The 26,480-nt window shown below is 37.5% G+C and overlaps 1 long non-coding RNA gene across 2 annotated transcripts in view; it reads left to right on the top strand.

Moving 5' to 3' along the window:
• Window positions 1-26,480, top strand: part of LOC306799887 — a 46,438-nt gene that overhangs the window by 6,098 nt on the left and 13,860 nt on the right. The window contains exon 1 of one of the 2 annotated variants that reach the window (XR_013773707.1): window positions 8,398-8,448. The exons of the other annotated variant lie outside the window; for it this stretch is intronic. This is a non-coding gene — a long non-coding RNA (uncharacterized lncRNA). Of the gene's footprint in view, window positions 1-8,397; window positions 8,449-26,480 lie in introns of those variants that run through there. 2 annotated transcript variants of the gene reach the window in all.

The raw sequence follows: 26,480 nt of genomic DNA, 5'->3' as shown, positions 1-26,480 counted from the left end.
ATATAGGAATTTGCAGCATTGAGACCAAATGTATAATTTTCTTTTTGATGAAAGGCTGTTGCTCAGTTTGGATCCCTGTGTTGCAGGGGTCAGAGGAGATGAAGGCTCTGGGAGGTGAAGACAGTGCTCTGCCATTCTTGAGCTTGAAAACCAAATCTCCTCTGAGAACCAACTGTAATTAACACTCATTTTTCTGGGTAATGGAGGATTTTGGTGCCCAAGAGAAAAGCACAAATAATACAAACCTATGTAAATTAAGTCTGGAAATACGGGATCTGTGCAAAGCCCATGAATCCCACTGCCATGTACATAAAACGTTACTGATTTCAGTCTTGAGATGACTTGTGTTAAATTTAACCTGGATCACTGAGAATTTCTGCTTCGAGAGATATAAACATGGGTAGGTTTCCACTGCAACAAGGTGGATCTGAGAGGCATTCTATGATTTTTCAAATGTGATATGATGGCAGTACTGGATGCCAGTAAAAATTCTGCAAGTGTCCAGAGCCCTCAAGTCTCGTATGGAAAAAGATGAGAACACACCTGAGGAAACCACATAGGTAGAATTAGCCTTGTATCTTCTGAATTTAAGAGAAAATAATGAAATTTCATTGTAAGCATGGCCTTATAATGGAAAGCAGGATCTTGTCACTAGGTATAAGGAAGTTAAACCTCTTGAAATCTCCAGTCCCATGCATTAGGACAGTTTTTGAGTGTTAAACTTAGGAGCAAAATATCCATGCGTGAAAATTAACAACTAAGGGCTCAGCAAAATTCAAATGAAACCTCCTAATCTTTCATTCAAAAAATGGTGCTGAATAGAGCGATACTTTCAGGTGTCCTCCAAGCAGAAATTCAATTTCAAGTGCCTTCGTTTTGATCCCATTGTGTTATGGATTACTGAGCCTAAATCCTGAATTACAAAATAAATCACCTCTAAATTACTTCTGTGAAGCATGTTTCACACAGTTCCTGTTGAATCATGGAGCCTTAAGACAAGACATACTTATGGATCTGGTGAGAAGGTCTAGAGAGAATGGTTTGGAGTAACATAATTTTTTCTGAATCCATGAGAAATTGGTAGAAAAACTTGGAGTTTATTTTTTTTTAAATTTAAATTATACCTAAAATAAAAACGCAGCTAACTTTTTTATGTGTACTAACTTGGCTAAAGGTTATTTTACTATAAAAATATTTTTATCCAGTGTTTTTTTTTCCTCTCCTGCAATTATTCTTTGGAAACCTTATTTATAAAAGGAAATACACACTTCAGAAAAAGATATGCCTAACATCCAGTCAGTGGAATTTCACAATGGTGCCCCAGATGGGTATTGCCATACTAGTCCTTTTATATTTGTATGGAGACCTCAGATTCAACATACCCCTCATAACTTAAATTTTACTCTTATAAATAAATCTTTTAAAGATTACCCTCCCTGGAAAGTTAGCTTTTATATTTTTCAGCATATGTCTTAATATAATCTTTGCTGACATAAATTTGCAGAAAGGATGTTACCTTAGCAGAGGGGCAAAAAAACAGATGGTACAAGAATTCTGGCTATATTTTCAGGAATTTTGAATCTGGCATGTAGTTTTATCTGAAAAACAGTGTGGCAGAGAGGAAGAAATTCAGAACATAAAAATATTTTATGTATTCTTCTCCAAATGAAAATTTTCACTACCTTATTTTGAAACTTAGTTTGGTACTATTTTAAAAATAGGGTGAATAGCACATTCCATGAAATGTTTAGGAAAGTGTTATTTTTTCCATGATGCTGAAGTAATAAGTTCAAAAAGGCTCTTTGGATGGATGTGAAATGAAATGGAGTCATCAATAGAATTCATTATTGATGAATAATGATTACTCTCACCGTGCAAGTAATTGGTATTTTCGGAAAGCTTCTGGCTAAGTTGTTCAGTAAGAGGAGAATTCAGACAGTGGTAGCTTCCTTTGATACCTCATCTTCTAATTTCTTTGGATGATCCCTCCAGAATTATTGAGTTTTGTTTTGAAGGTTACTAAGATAGAAGAATTATATCTGATGTAGACATGTCTCTCATATTTACTGCATTTTGTCATGGATTTTTATAAGCACTTCATTGCTCTATGCCTTTACAGGGTATACCTTGGATATAACAGTTTTCATATTAGTTGTTGTATCTTATAATTAAGTGTTGTAGAGCTTACAAAACTGTTATCATAGATAACCTATCTCTCTTTTAATATTCATATATACAGAGTATATTTTCTGTGGTCCTTCACACATTATTTTGAATACTTGATATTTAGAACACATCCTGCCTCATTTCAGCAATTGGTTCTCTATTTTTCAGGGGCAAAAGAAAGTTTTAGAATCTTCTAGGGTTCCTGGGCTCATTTATTTACACGGTTCACTCCTACACCTATTCTCATACTTCTATTTATAATGCAATAAAGTCAGTCATTGTCACTGAAAATGCAGTGATATAGCAGTAATGGACCACTAATTCTGTAGCCTTCATGCCATTAAACTACGTGTAAATGAGCAGTGCAGAGAGTTAGGGGTGGAGTAGAACCTGGCATATATTCAGGAAAATGCATTTCCTTTTTTAAAGTGAAATGCTGGATGGCTTCACTCATATTTTTGCAGAGGGGACCCGCCTAGCTGATGGGAGCACTGCAAGCCCTGCACCATCAGGGGAAGAGCTGGGGTGTGGAGGAAGTTAGTTTGGAGATTTGTCAATGCCTCAATCCAAGCACACTATGAAATAATTGTCACAGTACTTGATTAAAAAACAATGGTACCGCTTTAGATTTTCCACCAAATCTCTCAAACCTCTCGCAAATACCATCAGACTCAAGTGCTCACTAGTAAGAATAAATAGCATTTAATAAAAGTAGAACATGCAGTGAAATAAATAATCCTATTTTCTATTATTAAGTCACTTGCTGGATTTCTCACTAAAGTTGTGATAGCATTTTTTAATAGATTTTAACCAAGTAAAAGGCTCAAGAAAGCCCTGGTTAATATTTCATAGGAAATCCACTGCAAAACTGGGAACAGAACCCAGATCCAAGGTGGCCATGGTTTTGACTACCATGGAGATGACAAGAGTTTGCAGAAAGCTTCACTACTTCAGCTGTGTCTAGTTTTGTAGATTGAATAGTGTGGCATCATATGAATGATTAGAGTGGGTCTCGTCATTCTTGGGTGATTCATTCCCTCACACAGCTGGGGAATTGGACTGTCCAGAGCTTCTGCCCTGGGCCAGCCTGTGCCAATGCAATCATATGCTCTCACCAGTCACAGGCAGGGGAAGAGCCATAATTGCCCCTTTTTTCATTTGGGCATGTCATTCTGGTCTCAGAGGGAGCCATGGGACCAAGTCCATCTGACAGCTGCTCACTGGCCATGTCCTTTGGGGGTCAGTTCTGAGGCTAATTCTCTGCAATTTGGTTTTAATGAACTGAATGATGAGGCAGAGAAGATATTCACTGTGCTCTCAGCAGATGATAGTCGGCAGGGCTGTTCTTAAGGAGGATCTTTGTGGCCTGAAAAAATGTGAGAAGTAAAACATGACAGGTAGAGTCCTGCATGTGAGATGGAATAACCCTGTGCACAGATACAGTTTGTAGATAACTAATTGGAATCCAGCTTCAGAGAAAAGGCAATCATGTTGAACTGACCATCAGTCAGCAGTGTGTCTTTATACTGAAGAAGGCTGGTTGCACCCTGGGTTGTATTAGCATCACTGTTGCCAGCAGTCAAAGGTGCCTCTTCCCCTCTGCATTGACCGTGAAATCGATTCTGAAGTACTGCATCCATTTTGGACTCACCAGTGAGATGCTCAAGGGTGTGGAGAGCAAGGTGTATGGGGAAAAACTGAGAGGATTTGGCTTGAACAAACCCAGCTTTTATCTGAAAGCTCTAAGAAGAAAATACTGAGACACCATTCTGTTATTATGTCCAGAGCTGCCTAGTAGGAAAATGTATAGAAGATAGAATTAGACTCCTCTTGGAGACACATGGTTTTGAGATGAGAGACATAAGTTGGAAGGGGAGAATTTTCTTCTAGGTGTGATGATTGTCAGATATAATTCTATGTTAGAAACAGAGGTATTTATTTTAATCTTGAGGATGGTCAGAGACTGGAACAAGTTGCCCAAAGCATCTTTGGAAGTTCCATTATTTCAGAGATTGATTCAGCTAGACAAGAACCTGTGCAACTTACTTGAAGTGGACCTTTGTAGAGCAATAAGTAGAATGAGATAACTTTGAGAGGTCCCTTCCAAACCGATTTCGTGAATCTTGCTAGATTTGTGTAGTCATTACAAGTTTTGCCATGGAATGTAGGAAGCTGTTTATCCTGTAAGCTATTGGTTTGAACCTTAAAAATGAGAGTTATATGGACACGGAGCAATTATGACCAGCTCTGTTTTCTGTAAGGCTGTCAGACCTTCAGTGGCTATTTTAAATTGCAGTCCACTGAAAAAAAAAAAAAAAATTTAAAAAACAAATTATTGACTATACTGTAGAGTTTACTGATGGCAGATTACACCAATCCCAGTTACTTTACTCCCTCCCTGATGCCATTTGGACTATATCAGTTTTCATTACAGGAGTTTCTATTTTTACAATTATGACGACTTTCCTGCAAGGTTTCTCATGCTCGTTTCATTCTGTTCTCTTGAACTGATGAAGTGACCTCAGTGCCCCAAAGCACATCATTCTTCTGTTCACATCAGTGGATTTTCTTCCTGTCTCCACCCATTCATGGTTTTGTGGCTGTCTTCTATAGCTGACTGGCTTTGTGGTACTCACTCCAGGATGCTGCAGCTTCCCAGCTTCATTTGTCATTGCGTACAAGATATATAAAGCAGGCTACACTTCAAATCTTACAGTTTAACACTTGTACCTGCCACTTCCTTGTTCTCTGATTGTGAATCACATATATTGAAAATAAATCTTTGCACGTTTGGGTTTCTTCATTGTTTCAAAAATGTTTGATGTGTGTTATCACAGTAGACACAGCTCTGCCTTTACGAGACAGGAAGCAAGAAATATTAAACAAATGAGAGGGACAAAAGTAGCAGCTCCACTGAGGCAGCAGGGCACTTTGCAGCAGAAACTACAAGATGGACTAACAGGCTCAGTATATTCATCAAATAGCTGATAGGTTTATGGCCAGCTCCCCAGTGCATGAGAGATGTGTCTGTAAGAACCGGAGCAACACATTCTCATGTATGTAAGTCCAAACAGAGCACTCATCTGTGAAAATGTTCCAACTGCACTCATGCCACAGAGAATGAGAGGCTGAAAGCAACCACTGGGAAAGTAAAGTGTTTTGAATGTTTTGCAGTTTATTTCTGACTTCCTTGTAGCTGGCAAAATTGAAATTTCTTCTTGAGCTACATTTGATATTGTCAGAGTAAGAAAGCCAGGCTCAGGCCTAGTTAGGTGCTCTTGGACTACTGCTGTGGGTTTGCTAGGCAGGGAGAACAGTGTTTTACACTGTGGCTGATAAATGGTGCATTGATGTGTAACAACATGATAACTTGGGGGTAGATAACCTTAGGATTGGCTAGCAGAAAATAGCTCTAATGCTGGAGTCATACTTAGTGTGGTGACACAATTTTAAAGTACAACCTATATCTTACCCAGTAAGGTAAGTAAATGAACATAGAAAATCTGCAAATCTGTTCAGTGTGGAAATACAGCACCAGGACTGTGTATAGGATTAGGAGAAGGGTGTGTCCTTTCTTTGTTCTATTATGCAAACCAGACAATACATTCAGTAATTCAATCTAATCAGACTTTCACAATCAGGTGCTGGCATAGAACTATAGCAAATATTTCCTGACTCCTTAGCCAGCCACATTTACAGCAATTGGGAAAAAATATGACATGGTAACCCCTTCATTGCCTGTGTCCATCACATGAGAAGCAGCAGTCCTATGGACCCCCTTTGTTCTGATAGGCCATAGCAACATCCATGGCAGAAGAGAAATTGCTGCTTATGTTTTTACTTCTGCCAAGGTTTCTCCACAGCCTCCCTGGAGCAGGTCTGTTCCCACACTTCAGCCTGGTGAGAGGCACCCTAGGTCACCATCAGAATGCTCCTTTTTAATGTTCCTTGCTAATGGATCTTCCTCTGGGAGCCATGAAGTTGTTTATTAGGCATTTGCAGGTACCTGATCTGTCTTGTTATCTGCTGCAAATCAGTCCTCTAAATTGCAAGCAAATCAAGGCTTTTAGTAAATGTATTCAAAAATTAACTGAAGATTCATGTGAGTTTTCTACAACTGCTAGAAATATCATCCAATAATGTAATATCACAGCTTTGCAGAACAGGCTGTTAAAATGCCATGGCATGGGCAGAGACAAATTAATTAATAAATGAACAAAACCACTTGCAATGTAGAAAATTCTACTAATGCTAAAAATACTCTCAAAATCTAACTGTGAAATGTAACAGCATTGATTGATTCACTTTTTAAGCAATTTAAGACATCATTGAGGAACACTAAGAAAATTAATGTTTCAGTGAATGGCAGACATTATAGTATCTGTGCAAGGAATGATCAGAACAGCAAAATGATCCCTGTGCCAGAGTCTTTAAAAAGTAGAGATCACAAATTTTCATGACTGTTACATGAAAAAATCCATTTTAGAAATTAAGTTCTGGATGCAGCTATATATGCATGCAATCTTAAAATGGATTCTGCTTCCTAGGAAGGTCTTTGCCACCCTCAAATCACTCAGAGATATAAATTTACTATCATTCTCTAGTACTGCTTTTCTATTCCTGAGAGATTCCCAGTCCCAGCTGCCTCTCTCAACCCTTCTTTGATGACTGGAGCCAGTTAAAAGGGATAAACAATATTCATCACCCTCTGCAAGTGAAAAGATCTCAGGTTTCTGACATAAAATCTAAAATTCTTGCATGGAAGGGTGTGTGGGTGTGCAGCCTAGAGATTAAATGAAATAATTCTTGCCAGCTTCTGTTGAGCAAATTAAAGCAATAAATACATTTAATTAAATGAATATGTTCAAGGATATTAACTGCTTACAAAAATTGTATTGAAGAAAGCAGTTAAAGTCATTATTGGAAATACTTCTGTATTTTCTTGTAACTCTCTGTGAAAAGCTAGCAACAATATGGACCAAAAAAAAGATTTAAGACAGTACTTGCAGTCATTGACTGCTGGGAAAAGTTCTCCCTTAACTTCAAGAGCATTTAATAAGAGAGCAATTTATGCCTTTTTTATCCTCAGTTTCAATTTTCCTCAATTTTTAGTTTCAACATGTCTCTTTCTGGGTGAACATCTCATGTGTTTCCACCAGTTTAGCCATGGTACTAAAGCTGTGGGATCCCCTGCTGCTTAGATGCAGCCTGAACTGGTGGCTGAGGACATTGTTTCACACTCGAGAACACTATTTAACTGTGCCTCGCTGCCTCTGGCAGGGTACAGCCACAAGGAATAAAGCTGTTCACACGCTGCAAGTGGTTTTTATTCTCTTGAGTCTCCAGATGTGATGGTGTAATAAGACACCTGGATTCAGGGTAGATTTAGCAAGTTGGAGGAGGATGAAAGTTGCACTGGAATAGGTATAATTTAGGTGTAGTATCCTGAAGCTGTCAGACAGTCAAAGCAAGAGTTCTTTGATTCAAAAATCAAACAACACTCCTTATAAGACCATCATGTGTGAACAGTAGCTCAAGTGAAAGGGGCTACCTTCTAGGTAAGATGCACTCATCTTGTGGAATCCTGTATTTTTTGCAAGGTCTGGCAGCTATTACTGGTACAAACTTTCCCACTGTTTAATTTTCTCTTCATTTCTGCTTGGGTCTTTAGGATTTGCACATGTGATCTCTCCCCCCTAAATTCCTTTTCATCCTTTATTTTGAAAATCTAAAATGCTCCCTAATTATTTAATGAGGTTTACATTAATAATTTCAATTGCAGACTTCTCACGATATGTCTTAATTTTTTTGTTCTGGCAGACAGTGTAGGATTGTGTTCCCCAGTCATTAGGACTAACTACCAAACCTGGTTCTAATCAGAAGGATCTAAAAGTACTTCTGAGTCTGGAGCTGCACAGACATATTGACTCCTTGTTTTTATGAGAATGAATTAAGTTTCAGAATCTGGAGGGGTCTGTAGTGTACAGGCATGACTGAGGAAACCTAAACGTGGCCACTTATACCACACTGCTCAAAACTGGGGCCCCAGTCAAGATTGTCTTGAGCTGGTTTTGTAGTTTGAGTTTCTTTGGGGGTGGGGTGTCTGGGTACATTTCTGTTTGGTTAGCTGATTTTTTGGGTTTGGTGGTTTTGGGGTCTTTTTAATAAAAGCTACTATTTCAGGTTAACTGACTTAGTTTTGTCAAGGTATCTTTCTCTTATTTTTCTCTAAGGCAGCTATGGGTTACTCATGTGGGCTGGATCAGGATGACCCTATGCTTTGTAAGTGTTTTCAGTGACCTGGTTGCACCTGTGATAGTGTTTGTTGGTGGAGATCCAGCAGATAATTTCTGGTCAGATTTTAGTTTAAAAAGCAGAATGAAATCAATGAGTCTTGCTGCTTCCACTCTGCTTTAGAGATAAAAGGTTTTAACGAACTGGATGAAGTCCACCCAATTATTTTGCTTACCATGGCCAGAACTGTATGTCTTACTAACCAGGTAAGGACAATTATCCTTGTTGCTGTGTCACTTGTATATCACTCTTATGCATATATCCAGCCCAGGAAGAAATATTCAGACAAATGCATATAGATATGCATCCTGGAAATAAAGTTATGTAACTTACTATTAATTTACCATGCCAATTTAATTAACTTACTAATTTAACTTATTAGACCTGTATAATAATTTCTTTGCATCTGGGATAAAAGAGTTCTGGTTTATTTTTAATTGAATTACAGAATTAATATCACTTAGCTTTTATTTTATCCTACATATGTAAAAAAAAATACCAGAAAATGAACAGAATATTGAATAAATTGAGACTTAACTGTTTGAGATTGAACTGAGATATAAGTGGGAAGAACTGTTATACTAAAGTAAGCACTCTAAAGAGATGGTATCCTTCCTTAGCAGGCTTATGTAGATATTGACAAACAGAAATGGGATAAAGGGATCTGTTTGGAATCCCACTTGTTCATGACATGGAGCAAAAGAAATGGTGGTTACAGTCAGGCCTACTTCATATGGAGAGTTTGTTCTCTCTTTCAATTTTGCAGTTGTCCCCTCCACCTTCACAAGAGTGCTACAGATGTGCACAAGGCATACATTTTATCCATGGAAATACACTGGAATGAGAAACAAAAGGTGATTCAAATTTCTGGATTTCCTCATATCTGGATGTGCACAACTACATTATTCTGTTGATGCTCACTGTATATTTTCACTGTTCCCAATGCAGACTATATTGAGGAGGTGCCAGCATTATTAATGTTGATGTTACCAGTACTACTCAACACAGCATTGCAAACCCCAAATACTCTTGCTTCTGTGCAGCATCTCCTTCTTCCCTTTACTTCACCATCAGTTGCTGCTGGAGTAGCAGCTTGGAGGAGGGAATTGTATTTGTCTTCTCCTTGGGTATCCCACTCCTATGCCTCCCTAAGAAAACCCTGGAGCAGGGTGGAGCAGAACTACAGCACACGTGGAGCAATTGTGAGCCTGCAAATACTCTTGTGGGACTGGGCAATAGAAAGGACTGTAACAGGGTAAGAGATCCCAAAAACCTTTAACAGTAAAAGAGACAATTTGTAGCTCTTTTAATTCCTGGCTTATGGGGGCAGAATGGGAAGGGCAGGTTGGAAGATGAGAGGAAGAAAGGTGAAAGACCTATGTTCTCACAAATGTCAACCATGAAAAGGTTTGTAAAGTATCATTATACTTTTCTGTTATCAGTATTTTAATAAATATGTGAGTTTACGCCTCTCAATACATCTTAGTTACAGACTATGCTTAGTTTTGAAGCACACAGTGTACAAATATTCTATATCCTTCTGCATATAAGAAATATTAGATTTCATTACTTGTTCCTGTCCAGCTTGGCGACACCAAAATTTTGTGACTTTGTTTTGAGCAGACTAAAATGATGACTGAGTTGTGAATAGCAACTTCCCAGCCACTGACAGTGTTTCTGGGCACAGTTCAATCAGTTCAATTGACTTCAGACAAGAAAATCAGTCTGATACAAATCTATGTGAATATGACATGCATGTTAGAATATGATACAAACACCAGTATGTAATGGTAGATTTAGAAATGTAGAATATTTTAGATACAGCTTTAGGGACCTAAGTTACAAACGTACAGAGGACTAGTCCAATCTAACTTGAATGGCTTTCAGTCTTAAAAGCAACTGTCAAGGAACTCCTGACAGAGACTTCAGTTCCACAAGACTTACAGAACTGGACTCTTTCTTCATGCAGTGAATTGGCCAGATATTCTTGCAAGTATGTGACTGTACCCCTCAGGATCTGACCTATAGACTATAAATGTCACTTCCAAACTTTATTGCAGCAGGGAAGAGAAATGACTTCCATATTTTAAAAAGGTTTCTTAGTGAACTCCATCTGCTGCTGGCAACTCACTATAAAAATGGCCAGAATAGCCAAATTAGTCTGCTTCACAGACTCAGAGAATTCAGATCATACATATTAATATAACCCTCATGCTAATCATTAGTAAATCCTACCTCTCTCTCTCCTTTCCCCAGGAAAGCATTGCTCCTGTTTCAGCAGGGGTGTACCAAGCAGAACATGGCAGATGACAAAGTGGAGAATCCTAAGGCACTACGGTGCTGTCCTTACCTGTCTCTGAAGGGGCCTGTATAGGATCTGAATTTTGGCCAGCTGGTGGTCCTTGCCTAGCTCTGAAACAGCTTTTTCTTGTTAATAATCTCATTTTTGCTTCTGTCTCTGCTCCAGAAGCAGGCCAGAGAGCTGATCCACAGCTCAGCTGTGAGCCCTGCTTTCACAGTCCCATGTGGTGCTAGTTCAATTTCAATGGACAGTTTCTGTGTTTGAAAGCACTAGTTCACAGTTAGAAGTTCATTTTTCTCTCCTCTTTTTAAGAACCCATGTAAATTGGCCAAATCACGAGGACTTGCAAGTTCCAGTGTCAATTCAGTAGCTTCAAAGACTATAAACTCCAAGTGAAATTGTAGCAGCAAAGATAAGTGACTCTAAGATAATTAAGACATAGATTATTTTTTGGGTTTTTTTTTTGTAATGCCAAGAAAAAGGTATCAAACCAGAAAACCAGGAAAAAAACCCTCTTGGCCTCTTTCACAAGAAATTGTGTTTTGAAACACTTATCTTTTTCTAAACTCCACACTAATGCTCACCACACTGGTGATTAGACAGGAATTAATTAGATATTTGATAGTGATTTTACTATTTGTTTCTTGTGGAGAATTTTTATGTTAACAGTAAAACATTATCTTAACATTGTCTCCCTCTGTTACATTAGTTTAGGTTTTGACCTAATTTTAGTATTAAAGAGCTTCTAAAACTAAAATTGCTGGGAGAAATAAAGCTCTATTTTCATTTACCCCCCGCAAACCTATTATGCATTTTTCTCCTTCCTCTGTACATCCTACTCACCAAAAGCCTAGAACTAATAAAAGATCTGTTTTTTAAAAGTTGAATACATAAATGAAAATGTGAATTTATGAGAAACGGTGCTAAATGTGTTACAGGATATCAGCACTTAACAAACTTCTGGGCTATTATTTACACAGTCTCCTTGTTCTCCTAAATGTAAATGTATTGAATATTTCAATACTTTTTTTATTTTTTCCTTCTTCTTTTTAAGTTAGGGTTTTTCTGACCAAATTTGACCAAACATGTCTGGCCTGTTGTCTTTTGAGATGGAATTCTAATCGGAACCTGAAGTTTTCATGCAGAGAATCAGATGAGGACACTGGTATCAGGGAAAACAGTCCTGTTGCTTTGCCATCAGCACCCCCTCGCGGTGAAACTTATTATTTCCTTATCAGAACTCATCTGATAGATCTGCTCACGCGGATTAGAAGAGCAAAATTCTGGTAATGCCTTATAAAATATGCACTCTGTCGGAAAAAAAATATTTACAGGTCGTGCCTGCTAAATTTTAAAATTTAATTTTTCCATGAAAAAGACGAGGGGAGGAACAACCGCCCCCATTTATTGAATAGGCATGTTTGTAGCAAAATTAAAATATAAAGATGGGAAGCTTAAAACAGTGTTTCATTCTCTGATATGAAGCCCTTGTTGTTTTTTTTCTTCTTGACATTGAATCTAAGAGTTCAAAAAAAGGGATTGAACTGAAAATCTATGTTGAACGTGATCTTTTATAAAGTATGCTGTGATTGTGCTGCTGTCCATTTATGTTTTACTTCATTTGAATTTTATAATAATTAAAAATTATTTCTGACACAATTGATAATTAAGTCTTCTTAGACAGAACATAAAAGCACTTAAAACCAGACTTGCTTGATACAAGAGGCTGAATTCCACCATTTTTACTGAGGCTTTTCTGCTGAACTTAGTTACTTTTAAACAGCATAGATTTGTATATTGAAAGCAGTCAGTACATGCTTAAAGCTGCTATGTCATTTAGGCAGTCCAAAATGATAACCAGTTAGTATGAAACTCTGTTTTTTCTACTCTGACAAAGCGAAGATGTCAAAAGAAAGATAATTCTATTAATTAGGGGAAAAGAAATCTGAGCTAGAACACTTAAGTTTCTATTTCTACTGTGTATGTCATACTGTGGTTTGGAAGGGTGTATGCAATCAACCATTTCTCTTTTTCTCTCCAGTAAAAGAGAAGGTGGTTGTGTGTAGCAGCTTTGGTGGCTACCAGAGTACTTGTGTTCCCTGGCACATCCAATTTTCATGTATGTTATGGTTCTGCATATTTCCCTCAGAGAATTAGGGGCATATATGGGTAAAAGCTACTCATTTCAGTGTCCTGTGAAGTCTCATATCTGACATATGGCAAATCTCAAAAGAACAGTCAAATGCCAGCAAGAGTGTACCCTGAAGTCTCATTATAGTCTTAAAGTTCTGCATTTCTCACCTCATTCCATGTGTTTTCCTTCTCTACCTACTATAAGAAAACTATTTTAAACATTACTGAATTTATGGGCAGAGTTGAAATGGTGTCTATAAGATGTTCCAGACTAGTGTAGAAGAGACTGAATTTGCAAATGTTTCTGGTTCTGTTTTTGGGATTCTGAACAGCTCCTGTTTCTTTCTTCTTTGCTGACATCTCCAGGAATGAAATCTTCAAATTTTGTCAGATTCAGTACAGTGAGCATAAACATTTCCTGACAATTTGGAGTTGAGCAAATGCCAACCCTTTCTACTACCATCTATTTCTGGATAAGATGGATTGACAACATTATTTAGTGCTATTGTAATTTATTTGAATACATTTTAAAGATGTTTTTACTTCCCTTTTTATTAGTAGTAGATAAAAATCTACCATCCTTAAAGTAGTCAACAGGGCATTTCAGGGCATGTATAACCAGTGTGAAAATGGAGGCAGATGTCACTAAAGAGTTAATGAAGAGAAGGGTGACATGGGGAGGAGGATTTTGTATTACAACTTTTGACAAATATCTCATCTGTTGGTTGGTTAATACTGTGCAGCCAACCTTTAAGACTCTAAAAGATTGGCTATATCTCATATTTCTTTTACTTTGGACAGCACAAGGTGGACTCATTTTGCCAGGTTTAGTATTCACTCCCTTTTTACTCACGCAGCACTCCCAATCATTATATTAGGAATGTTAGATGCTACATCCCTAACCTCTCTTAGTTTAGTCTGGTATTGTGGTCCATGAATCAGTCTATCTCTTTTTTTGTGTGTGTGTGTGATAATATGATTTCCTTGCCATATCTTCCTGTCTTTCATAAGTTTAATGCTCACTTGGATGAAGAAGTATTTTACTTGTTTTCAGTAAGCCTCCTACTAGTGCTTCAACAAGCACTTCCTCATTCTCTAATTGCAGGTTTTTATGAATAACAGTTTAATCTTTGGATTTTTCCATTGCCTTCTTGATCCCTTCAGACCTCTTTAGCCCCATACTGAAGACTCACAGCCTTTCACATCTCTTCTCACAAGGCAGCTCTCCAGCCCTTGATTGTCTAGCTGCCCTTCTCTGTACCTTCTCTAATTTCCTCTCCTTCCTCACATGCAGAATCCAGAATCAGGTATAGCAGTGCCAATCTGGACGTGACCAAAATTTCTTGAAGTTGCACAATGCTGTCCTACTCTGAACACCTTTCTCTTGATGTCAAATATTTTATTGGCTTTTTTAGGCGATTGCTGTACAATGATTTCAGAGAACTGCAAGTGATGAATCTAAAATCCTCCTAAATTACAACTGTTTTTTTATGACTGCAGCACAGTGTATGCAAGATGTAGGGTAGATCTTCCTTATTGCACCTTTTTCTGTTAACTCATCTGCCACCTTTTACCCACTGAGAAAGTTTGTTAAGGATTTTTGGCATTCTGGGCTGATGACTTGGCTTTGGGCCATCTTGAAGAGCAGAATTGGCTTCAGGCTTGCAGGTTTCACAGTACTGTGGTTTCTTCAGCTCATTGATAAAGAAGCTGAATGAAGCTGTAACCAGCATAATTCCCTGGAGAACTTGACAGCTGAGTCCTCTTGATCCTGGAAAGTGTTCATTAAGCCTTATCTTTTGATTCATATTAAGCTGTGAAATACTTTATCCCCCTCCAGTTCTGTGGCAACTGTTTTACTTAATAATGGAAGTGTTTTAAAAAATCACTTAGAAGGAGTCTTCCTGATTTCTTTTATCGACATGTCTATTTGATACCCCCAGAGAGCTCTAGAAGGCCCAGAAGCCAGTGTTTCCCTGCAGTAAGTCCATGCTGGCTGCTTTGTCCCACTTGGAACACTGACTGGCCCTGTTGCAGTGGTTTCACCTTGGCTGGGTGCCTGGTGCTCTCCAAGCTGCTCTATCACTCCCTTTCCCAGTGGGATAGGGGAGAGAATAAGATGGAAAACAAGCAGTGCTGAGACAAGACAGTTTGTCAAAGAGAAAGAAAGAAACAAGCAAAAGTTTGTGCATGCATGAGGGAAGGGAAAAGTTACTCTCTACTTCCCACCAGCGAGTGATGTTTGGATGCTTTCCTGGAAGGAGGGTCTCAGCATGGGTAGTGGTTGTTCTGGAAGGCAAACACTGAAGAATAACAAATGCACCCCATTCCTCCTCTCTCCCTTAGCTTTTACATCTGAGCTGACATCACATGGCATGGAATGTCCCTTTGGCTAACTTGGGTCAGCTGGCCTGGTGTGTGCCCTCCCAGGGTCTTGCCCACTATCAGATCCTTGATGGGAGGATGGGATGTAGTGGGACAGCACTGCTCAGCAGTAGCCAAAGCACTGGTGTGTTGCAAACACCCTGCCAGCTACCAATGCAAAGCACAGCACTGTGTGGGCTACTAAGGGTAAAACTAACTCTACTTCTGTCAGACTCAATACGTATCTGCTCTTCTTTTCTCCTGAAGTGTTTTTCTTTTTTGTTTGTTTGTTTGTTTGTTTTGTTTTGTTTTGTTTTGTTTGGGATGGGTGCATTGACACGTTGAACTCATATTGGCCTTCAATGTTTCTGATGAGCTACCCACTGACACACCTCAGCTGGCCTGATATGTTTATCCTAATGCTCCCACCTTTTGCTGTTTTCCATTGTTTTATTCATTCCCACACAGTTTTGTGGTTGCCATTCAGGAATAGTTATAGATCTGGCCTGCAGGCCACTTTTCCCTTTTATCCTACTCCAACACTACCTGCATAGTTCTGGCTTCTGCAAAGTGGCTGGCCACTTCTCTTCCACTCAGTTTGGCTATTCAGTGAGTGTGGGGCCTCTGCAATACTGCTTTCCACAGCCTCTGTTCCCTTTGGAGTCTGCAGGAAGTGTCAGTGCAGTGGGTTCACTTTTGGTTATTCTGTGAGTCAGCCAGGGGTGATGTTTAGCTGGCTCTGTTTTATCTGGGGATTTGTTCTACAGTTCTTCTTCCTCAAGACGATGGATAGTTTATTCTGCTAGTGCAGAGTGTACTTTTCATTCCAGAAGAATTTGCTGGACCATCAGTGCAGTCCAGTTGCTCTGTGTAGGGGTGGTGGTGCAATAACTGCTTTCACCCTTCTCTGGATCCCTGATATAGTATTGGCATCAAGGAATCAACACAGCCCCTTGAACTGTCCCTGGCATTTCAGGCTCTGCCTGAACTCCTCTGTAGGTAGTAAGTATCAATTTCTCTTGGGAAATGGGATCAGATGTGCTGGGGCAGTGCACCCAAACTGTGTGATCAATGTGGGAACTGTTATTCCAGAGAGACAGAGAAATCCCAATTTCCCACATCTAGTTTTCTGTTTACCAGGGAAAAGCTTGAGGAATTATGTACCAATCTTCACTTATTATAGCCATAATAGTCCATGGAGTACTCCATTCTTATCTTCCAGAAAATTAAGGAGAAATATCAATTTGCTCAGGAATAGAGAACCCTTGACTGTGTGACTTTGAAAAATACTGCTAGAGAACAGTGGGCCAAGTTTGGAAAAGCAGCACATGAAAGCACTAAGACAGGAGAGCATCCTAAAATATGTCAGTTATCATTCTTGATTACTTTGATTGACAATGACTAGAAGAAGTTCATAGCTTTGAGCAAGAAAACCCTAGATTAATGTCTGCCCTATTTCAGAAGGCAGGCTATTGTAATTTTCTGAGGTGTGGGAGGAGGAAATCCAAATGTCGTTGCTTTCTTTATCTAACACCAATTTCTATTTTGAATTGAAATTATCTACAAGATTCTAAATTTTGTCTAGCTATGTAGAAACATCTGATACTCAGACAGAAGAAGAATAAAAAAAGGTGTTAAATGGGGTATAAAACAGAAAATGCAAGGCTAAAGTTAAAATTAAAAAAAAAAAGGAAAAAAAGTTTTTTCTGGATTCCTTTTCCAAAACATCTAAAATCAGAAAGAATGAAAATTGCTGCAAATTCAGCTAGTGGTATGGTGAAGGAATATATCTCACATCTAGGTATTATCTAGGACTCTGGACTCTTTGCCATAACCAGGTGACAGCTAGACTTCTCAGCTGATTATTCTCAGGAAACTGTGACAAAGGAAATAAGATCTGCATTACTCCCCATCACAGGGGATTACTCCCCATCATTTGCTCATGCTGTACTGCTTAGCTGGACAACTTCATGCACTGCTACACAAAGAATAATCATGGACATCCTAGAAAAGAACTGGATTATTAATTTGGATTTTTTTTCATTGTGACTGTGGAGAGCTACTGTCACCAGATTGTCCCGTGTAAAAACACTTCTCTCCATCTCATTGCCAAACAAGTAATAAAGCAAAACAAACACTGGTTTAGATTTGCTTGCTTTGAACTGTGGTAAAAATTGTTGTATCTGGCTGAAAAAAATCCCCTTGTATTTGTTTCATGCAAAATATTCCATACTTATCTAAGAATTTTATATTGTTGCCTTCATGTCTGAGGAATTGACTTATCCCAGCATGATCTCAGATACAATCCAGAGAGGTAAAAATACAGAGCATTAAAACCTTTGCTTACATACCTGGCAAATGGAGAGGTTTTAAAACCCCTCTCTGAATAAAAGCTCCAAAGAAGCAATATCTACCCTTTTCTGTTATTTAACTTACATATTCTTTTCCATAGAATTTCTCAAATTAATTCCAAAAAGTTTACTGTATTAGCCCATCAAATTTGTATGCTTTATAAATTATTAAAAATTATGCCAGTTCTACTTTAAGAGAAATATGTTACCCTTTAATTGCAACTGAAACTGGTGGCTTTCTAAAAATATCTGACTTTAAGCCACTTCTAGGTCTATACACTGATGTTTAACACATTATAACATTTATTCCCCATTTCTCAATTAACAAAATCTTTCTCCTAACAAAGAAATGCTAGCATAATGCAGTCAATTTTATGGCTTCTAATTAAGTGGACCTCTCAAGGGTCTAATTTCCTCCAAAATTAAAAACTGCATTTGTGTGAATACAGTGAAAGAAGGTCAACAGCAGGAACTTAAAACATTTTATTTCAGAATACTTCATAACATGGACATTTCTTCTTTTCTCTATAATGTAATTTAAGACTCTCTAGTGGAGATGAGATTCAGCTGGGGCTCCCCTGTGTAAGGAATGATTCAGATGCTGCATCTTTCAGCCAGAAGATTATTTCCTCCAGCCTTAAATGAAACCCTCAGAAATGTACTCAAATTAAACATTTTTTTTTAAATTTCCAAATAACTCTGAAATAATCACAGCTTAATTTCTCAACAAGTTTTGTTTCTTCCCTTGAACCCAATTAAAACACATGTTGAAGTAATGGCTTCAGGCATGAAGAACTTTTAAAAACCTGTCTTCTGGGTGATGCCAGCACAAACTTGTTTTATTTGCCTTGCTCCAGAGTTATCATGTTTAATGCACTTAAGAAAATTGTAGAACTTGCAACTTACAGATGCTACTAACTGCAGCTTTTAGTCTGTCCCAAGGAAGTCTGGGGATCATTGGAACTGGGGGCTGTGGAGGAAGCACATGGTTCCCCAATATTGCAAGGTAGCCATCATCGACTTTTAGTTTAAGCAAACTCTCAGTTTATTTAAGTTCCCAAGTCAAATGTTCATAAAAATTTCCAAACTCATTCTTATGATAAATTAGAAAAAGCAATCAAGAGCAGTGTTTGTATCAGTAGCAGTATTTCATCAGAAGATTGCCACTGGTAATGTGATGGAGAGAGGCAGGTACAAAGTCTCTTTTAGCAAGGAATGATTGCAGTTTGTTAGAATCCTTGTCGAATATTTTTAAATAATGCCACTACTGCAGGCAAATTCAAATTAAGAACTTTTCTTGGAAATACAGGAAATCGAGCTGGTAAGCTGATGGGTTTTAGTTCTGTTATGAAAGTGCTTCAATCTCAAATTTTGAATTTAAATCAATATAACCTTAACCTGCAGAAAGAGAAAACTGTAAGGAGCAAGCACTGTGCCAGCTTTGAAAGTAGGACAGGAACTAAATGTAGAATTCAGCATGATACGATGTTTCTTCAAGGTAAAATTGTGGTCATGCTGAGATGTATGATTGACAGTGGAAAATATCTTTGGACTACTCAAAGATCAATTTTAATTGGAATTTAGGTCAGATGTAGGAAAGTAACTTTTAGTAACCAAAAATTTATGCCTGAAACTAACTCAGAATAACGATCAAAATCACAGGATTCTAAGGCCTAAGGTGACCTTAAAATTTCTTACAATCCATTTGACTGATCCTAAGCAGGATTAACTATAGCTAACCCACTTCTGGTATGTCTAACCTGCTCTTGGACCTTCAGTGTCAGAAAACTAAGTTTGCCATCACCAACTACTTTCAAAACATTATTATTCTTAACTTGGGAGAGCTATGACATTCTTTTCATTCCTTACTTGAAAATGAAATGTACTTGTTCTGTCCTTTCCAGATATGGAGAATAATTCTTTCCATTTCTTCGCAGTAACTTTATTAAGAATTCAAGAACCAGCTTGCTTATCTTTCCCTCAAGAAATCTGCACAATTCCAATTTATTATCTTTGATTTCTTATAAGAAATGATTTCCAGACCATGCTGTTAGACTTTTATAATAGTATCATACTTTAAACTGAGCCCAGTACCTCACGAGAAGATTTTTTATTTATGAATAAAGCAGAAACTTTACTACCTGCGTATTGTATATATTGTTGTTGTTGTTTTTGTTGTTTTTTTTTGTTAAAAGATTGGTGTTGGCTATATTTAGATATAGTGCCTGAGAAAATCTCCTATTATTCTGGGTTCTTGTTTTCCTAGATATGGCCTCTATTGTACCTTGCTACAGCTCTCATCTGGTTTGTATATGAAGCTGTTGTGCTACATTTGAGCCAGGCAATCTACAGCAACTGGGAATGCTGAGATAGTCTCAGCTGGGATGACAGGTTTTGAAACTAATTCCTTGTTCTTATAGGACTCTCAATCAGGATATTCAGACAATTCCACTCTCCACAGTCCCTTGTCTTTCATGAGTGCTCTAAAAATCAAGACACAAACTGGGTGAAACATGAATTGTTAGACACGAGTCTCTAGAATGGTCTTTCAGAAGCTGCACAGTTGTTGAGTATAACTTCTATTGAAAGGTCCTCTAAACCTTCAGACCTATGACTACCAGTCATTGCTGGAGCAAAACTAAGAATATTTTTTATATTTCTCTTTTTCAGTTAGTGACAATATCTTCCTTACAAAACTGAGGTATTCAGGGGTGATTTCATGACTTATAAATGCATAAGCTGTCTCAAAGCTTCTGAATTGGTGACCACCCCATCTATTGCTTAATTGCTCCCCTCCCAAGTGAGCCCTGACTTTAGACCAGCTGATAGAGAGAGGGTTTTTTTGTACTAGTATGGGCAAATATTCATTGAGACAAGAAAGATAAATCAAAGAGGTAAATTTTTGGCAATGGAGAATATTTAAGAAGCTCCAAGTATATTCTTAGGAAAATAATTTGGATTCTAGAGTAAGCACTACATCATTACTGGTCTTTCTTTTTTTTTTTTTTTTTTATATTCTTCAAAGATTTCAGAAGTCATTGGAAGAATAACCTTGTTGTAATGTCTGTGAGAAGGGCATTTTATAAACCTGTGCAAAGCAGGAAAACATTGCCCTTGCTCAAATCTCTCATAACAAATTAAGGATTTATTGATGACAAAAAACCCAAAAAATTGCCAGCAGGTCAGACTCCTATCTACTGTGATTTGTGGCTGTCATGTTGGCCTAGACTGTCTCACTGGTGTTCCCCAATCTGTCCATATTGGTTTGCTGTGTCTTATACATAAATGTCAGTCTCTGTGGGACAGAAATTAAGTTTTTATACTATGTTTTTGCTTAAGATGTCAAATGAAGAAGATCAATAGATACTATGATAATAGGAATTGTAGAAATCCTGTTGCTGTTTTCTGTCCTGACAAATTGATTCCATCAGAAATGCTTTCAGGATAAGAGATTCATTCAGTCATACTCCATATGATCTTTCACAGTTATTTTGTCTGTATATACTAATTTGTTTCAATTAAACAAGGCAGCTTATTACCAAGACCTTGAGCAGATCAGTTTAATGCTGAGTTGAGCCCTTTTTCAGCAGAAGGAGGAACCAGAAAAACTCAAGAGGACGTTTCCACTCCAAATCATGTAATGGTCTAAATTTGTCTTTTTGTTTTTGAAATATTTTTTCATTTTTGTTCCAGTAAACTTTAGTTAGCCAGTTGCTTTATTTCCATTTTCTGGGCAAAGATGCTCTGCTGGTGGTTGGATGGGCGACTTCACTATTTTGCCTCTTTTCTGTTCAAGGGAGTGACAACAGTGGTTTAATGTTCTGGTTTCAAGAATATAAGGCTTCCTCATGCCAGGTCCTCAGATTCTTTCACTGCTGACTCAGCCTTTCACTCTTTTTAGAAAAATAAACTGCAGTTTCTGTGTATGAATTTTTCAGCTGTCACATTAAAACTCCAATGCCTTAACTGTTGGGACACTACACCCCTTTTTTCACTCCATCCTGTTGCATGCTTTTTTGTAAACAGAAATTTAAGTTATAGTTAAGTCTCAGTAGTGGTCCAGCAATATATGATCCTCAAAACATGTAGGAGAAAAACGCCCTCTCTTGAAAGGATAAATTTGATCGTGTTTTAGAAAGTGGGATAAGTAAGAAAAGCGAGTGTATTATTGAAGGCTTTAGAAGAAAGGTAAGAAGCAACAGTGACTGACCTTAAAAAATCAATTTTTTAACAATCATTTATTGGATAAAATGTCAGAAAAGATTAAAATAAAGAACTTTGATTCTTCTGCATAGGATTTTTTAGATTCTTAAAGTCCAAGATTATTCTGCCTGTCAGGAGTACAACTAATGAAGGGCTTTCAGAGGACTTTTGCTGTGATCCTTAGGCTTATAAAAGAAGAGTGAAAAAGGAATATTCTGCTTGCTCCAGTAGTGATCTTCAGCTATTCCTACAATGCCTTGGCTCAAGCTGCTTTGCAGCTGCTGCACAAATTTGACTTGGCATGACTATTAATGATCTGACCTTCATCCCAAGTTTACTTTGTGCTCACAAGAGCAGTGGGTAGTGATGAGGAATATGATTTCGTTCCTAGTGGCAATTAGGTTGCCTGGTAGCCATAGTGCTACTTAAAGGGGGAAGTCTTGTCAGACCATCTGTAAACTTTGCTCAGAACATTTACAGCATTTCATGGACTGTCATTCTTGCTCCCTCTGTGATCCTCCTTTTGTTCTCAGCAAGGGATTTAAATGCTCCAAACTACCACTAGATCAAACAATGTCCATAATTTGTACCAGTAAATAGCAAACCTAGCATGCTCCTTGTGTAAATTAAGGATAGTGTTATGCAAATAAGTCTGGCTATACTGCAGGATTTAGACCAGTGACATAGTTTCCTCATGGAGGCATAATTATCCTTTAAAAGGATGTGTGTATTCTACTGAATCCCTTAGGACTACCTGCTCAGAAAGAATAAATGAAAAGTAAAACATAATAAACAGACTGGTGTTTTAGAATTACTTGGCAATTTCTAATTCTCAAAACAGTAAAAAGTGAGAAAATGTCACCCTGTGTTTCTGCACACAAGAAGGAAAGACATAGGAAGAGGCAGAGCATCTCAGCTGAGTTACTATAAAAGATTCTGTGCCTGACATTTTGATTGTTTTGTATAATACAATATAAAAAAAAAATATTCCTAGTGTCTGTTACTTACAGCTGATCAGCTTTCCCTGGTAGCAGCTGGACAAATGCAACCAGTTGATGTGAAGAACATTTATGTGTATTGGGCTTCAGTCCAGCTGGACAATTTCTTTCAACCTGTGCCTTATCAAAGTGTGGCATTCCTGCATGGAGATGTTTTGAAGTTTTGGTTCCTTCAAGCTGCAGAACTTAGTGGTTAAATATTTAATTCTTCTCTTTGCTTTAAAATATGTGTATGCACACACACACCTCTGTAGTTACAGCCATATCCATGTCTATATTGATGAAACTACACCAGGATCTGTGTATACGTGTGTATATATATATATGTATGTATGTAGGTAGGTACATTTGTGTGTATTTGTACACTTACCATTCAGACACACACATACAGATAAAGGCTTTAGAGATTAATATTCTTTTGCTATTTTTTATTCTATTGTAGAGATCCATCTTGTTTTGAAAATTCTTTCACAATATTGCTCTGCTTTGAAAATAACAGTATGTGACCACATTTCAGAGCTTACAGAAAATGAACTCTGAAATACAAAGTCAGGAGAGGTGGATGGAATTTTGATCTGCTCTGTGAGAACATAAGGATGTTTCACCTTAGAAAATTTATTTTATTTTCCTGTGTTGATGCTTGTCTTTCAAACAAGAGAGCTTTAATTATTTCTTTTGGCTTTATGCAAGCCTGGTCCATGGTTAAAATTTACAGTTTCCTCTGCTATACCTAATACATACCTCAGTCCTTTGCTGGATTTGGAGCACTGTGTGAAGGTGCTCAGGATAACTTTCATTGTCCTCCAGTATTCTGTCCTCAGCCTTTCTGGAAACTGGTTTCAAATCTCTTCCTGAGTTTGAAGGTATCTGTGATTATTCTTTAATTTTGAATATCTCTCTCCTGTGTTCAAATTACACCCTTTAATCTCATTTCCCTTTTATAGAGGTTTAGTGTTTACATTTCCATGTTGTCTGAGTGGCACAGTGGAAGATACACAACTAAGGCAGTTGATATAACAATATTATTAATATGTGGGCATTGGGGAATATCTAATACAGATAGTGCAGTATATAACTGCAGATGATCTAGTGTAACTTTTTTTTTTTTGTGTAGAAGGAACAGCTTAGTTCAGATGAATTTCATTTCCTTAGCTTAGATTTTCAAGGAGAGGTCACAAATCTGAGAACTAATGTGATACATGAGGGAAAATGCCTATATCTCATTGGCATTATGAATGAGAAGTACCACTTTGGGATTATCCAACTTCTACTGTATGAGACAGCAAGTATGTGTGTTGTGATGACTTCCAGTAGGTTTCTGTCAAGATTCTTCCATCAGGCTCAAGGTTCTGCAGAGAACATTTTATTTAATGTTCCTATGGAAGTGCACAATGAGAGGGAAAGTAGGAGAAATGCTCTGAGGAGTGAGGTACAGATGCTTGGACAGGGAAGGATATGGTAGAGGTCACATTGGGACTGAAATTTGGACTGTGCTGGATATTCTTGGCAGAATTTTGTTTTCATCTTAGCAAAAAATTCTCTGTATTATTGATTTATGATTTCTAGTAATCTGTTAGCCAGTTTTTATGTTTGAGAGAAATTGTGGGCTCCACCTCACACCAAAAATCCTCTTGTTCTGAAACCAAAACATGCCTCCCTCTATTCCCCCTCTAAAAGAAAAAGCCTACAGATTTGAGCAACATATATGCACAGAGGGAAAGGCCAGCACTCCACCTTCTGTGGCATACTTTTCTGACAAGTACATTTTTCTGCATTTGTGGTTTCCAAAACTTTTCCTGATATTTTATAGCATGTTTGAATTGCCAGGCCAAATGAAATGTAGGAGTGTTCTCAGAAGGTTTTCTAGATCAACTCTGTCCTTAAATAAACATGTATGTACCACACATCATGGTTGAAATCCAGACCAGGATATTCTAGACCTTGAAAGGTCTCCCTTTCCACCCTTTTTTTTTGGTACTTCCAAGCACCAAAAATTCCTTCAGTTTTCCCTTAACACCTTTATGTGTCTGTCAACAGTTTTCAGGCATGTTTTCTGCTGAAAAACTGCAAAAGGGTAGTGAGAAAAAAAAATAAAGTAACAGCTGAAATCTATCATAAATATAGCTACAGTGTCCTATCCGTATATCAAACATTGCTGCATGCAGAGAATGCATCTGCCTCAACACATTGGAAAACTGGTTCTGACACCATGGTAGCCAAAATTGTGACTTATGTGCCTATCCTCAGTAATTGAACATATTTACAATGCCCATTTTGAATGCAGAACATTAGCAAGAGATTGGTCATGAATGTTTCTCATACCAAGACACCACAATACAATAATTTAACCCATAAAAAAAAAAAAAAAAGTAACTTTTAAAACCAATCTCCTGAAAATTTTCATAAGATTAAAAAAAAAATTGTTCCATTTTTTTCTTTTTGACTGCTAAACACATTATAGCTCTATCTGTTTGTTTATTTTTTAACAGTGAAATGAAAGTTTGTGCTTTTAAACAAGTTAGGTGTCATAGCAACTTGATCTGAACTTGTAGTTTCTTGTTAATGATTTGGTGAATTCCAGTATATGAGCTATGTAGAGTTGTTCTAATGAACACATATTTTTCTACGGAATGGAAGAGAATTTATTTAAATTAATTGGGGAATTTTTGCTTGCTGCTATTAAATAAAACTTACTTTCATGAATAGAGACTTAATTGTCTGCAGTGAGTAAACAATGTAAATATCTTTCTGTATTACATAATGTTTTCCTATTTTATAAAGAATACAATTTTGAAAATAGAAAATACCAAGAAAACAGGACTATTTTTTTCTCATAAACATAAGCTTCCAGGTATTTTAGGATGTAATTAGACCATACAGATCACTTGACCCCTGATACTTTTCAGTGACAGTCTTCCTTGGAGTCAGAATGTGAAAGATCTAATTTTAATGAGTTTGTATTTGTAAAAGTCTGCACACACACAAAAAAATCTCCAACTGTCACAACAGCCAGTAATTGGCAGAGAAATGCTTTGATAAAAATGGGAAGACATCCCTGCTGGTTCAAGACAGGTGGACATCAACTTGAATCCAATTTACATCTTAAAATGTGCAATAGAAAGGATTTGCATTACATTGCCTAGATGAAAGAGAACTCTTAGTCTGAGAGCCTCATTTGCTTTCCCCTCTTCCTTTTCTTTTCTTGCCCAAACACTCAAATTCTCTGTAGAGAAGTTTTAATGAAGATAGCTTGTTCAGCTCCTGTTTAAGGCAGCTATTTACTTGGCTACAGCTCAAATCTGAACCCATGCTGGGCTAAAAAAGAACGTCCAAACTGATAATTGGGCAAACCTGAAATTGGATAACCTGCTTTAACCTCTGCTTGAATCAAATGAGCCCATCTTGTATCCTGAGTTATTTTTATTTTCTTGCCTGGTCAAGATTCCTTGCAACACTTAACTGGGATCTAGCAAGAGACCTGGTCTGAAAGGTACAAGAAATGGTTCCTGATGGACAACTTTGGACTATCTGAGTGATCCTACCTGCATGTTTAGGAGAATGATCTATATTTAAATTGTTACTTCACATGCAAATTTTACTCCATTCTAAAGTTTTCAGAGTAAGAATCCAACAAGTAAGTAAGGGAAAAGTAAGTTTCTTCTTTTCCAA

This window comes from Erithacus rubecula (assembly GCF_903797595.1).
Source record: "Erithacus rubecula genome assembly, chromosome: 3".
Taxonomy (NCBI): Eukaryota; Metazoa; Chordata; class Aves; order Passeriformes; family Muscicapidae; genus Erithacus; species Erithacus rubecula.
Note: the sequence above shows the minus strand (reverse complement) of the source record. Positions and strands in the feature narration are given on the sequence as shown.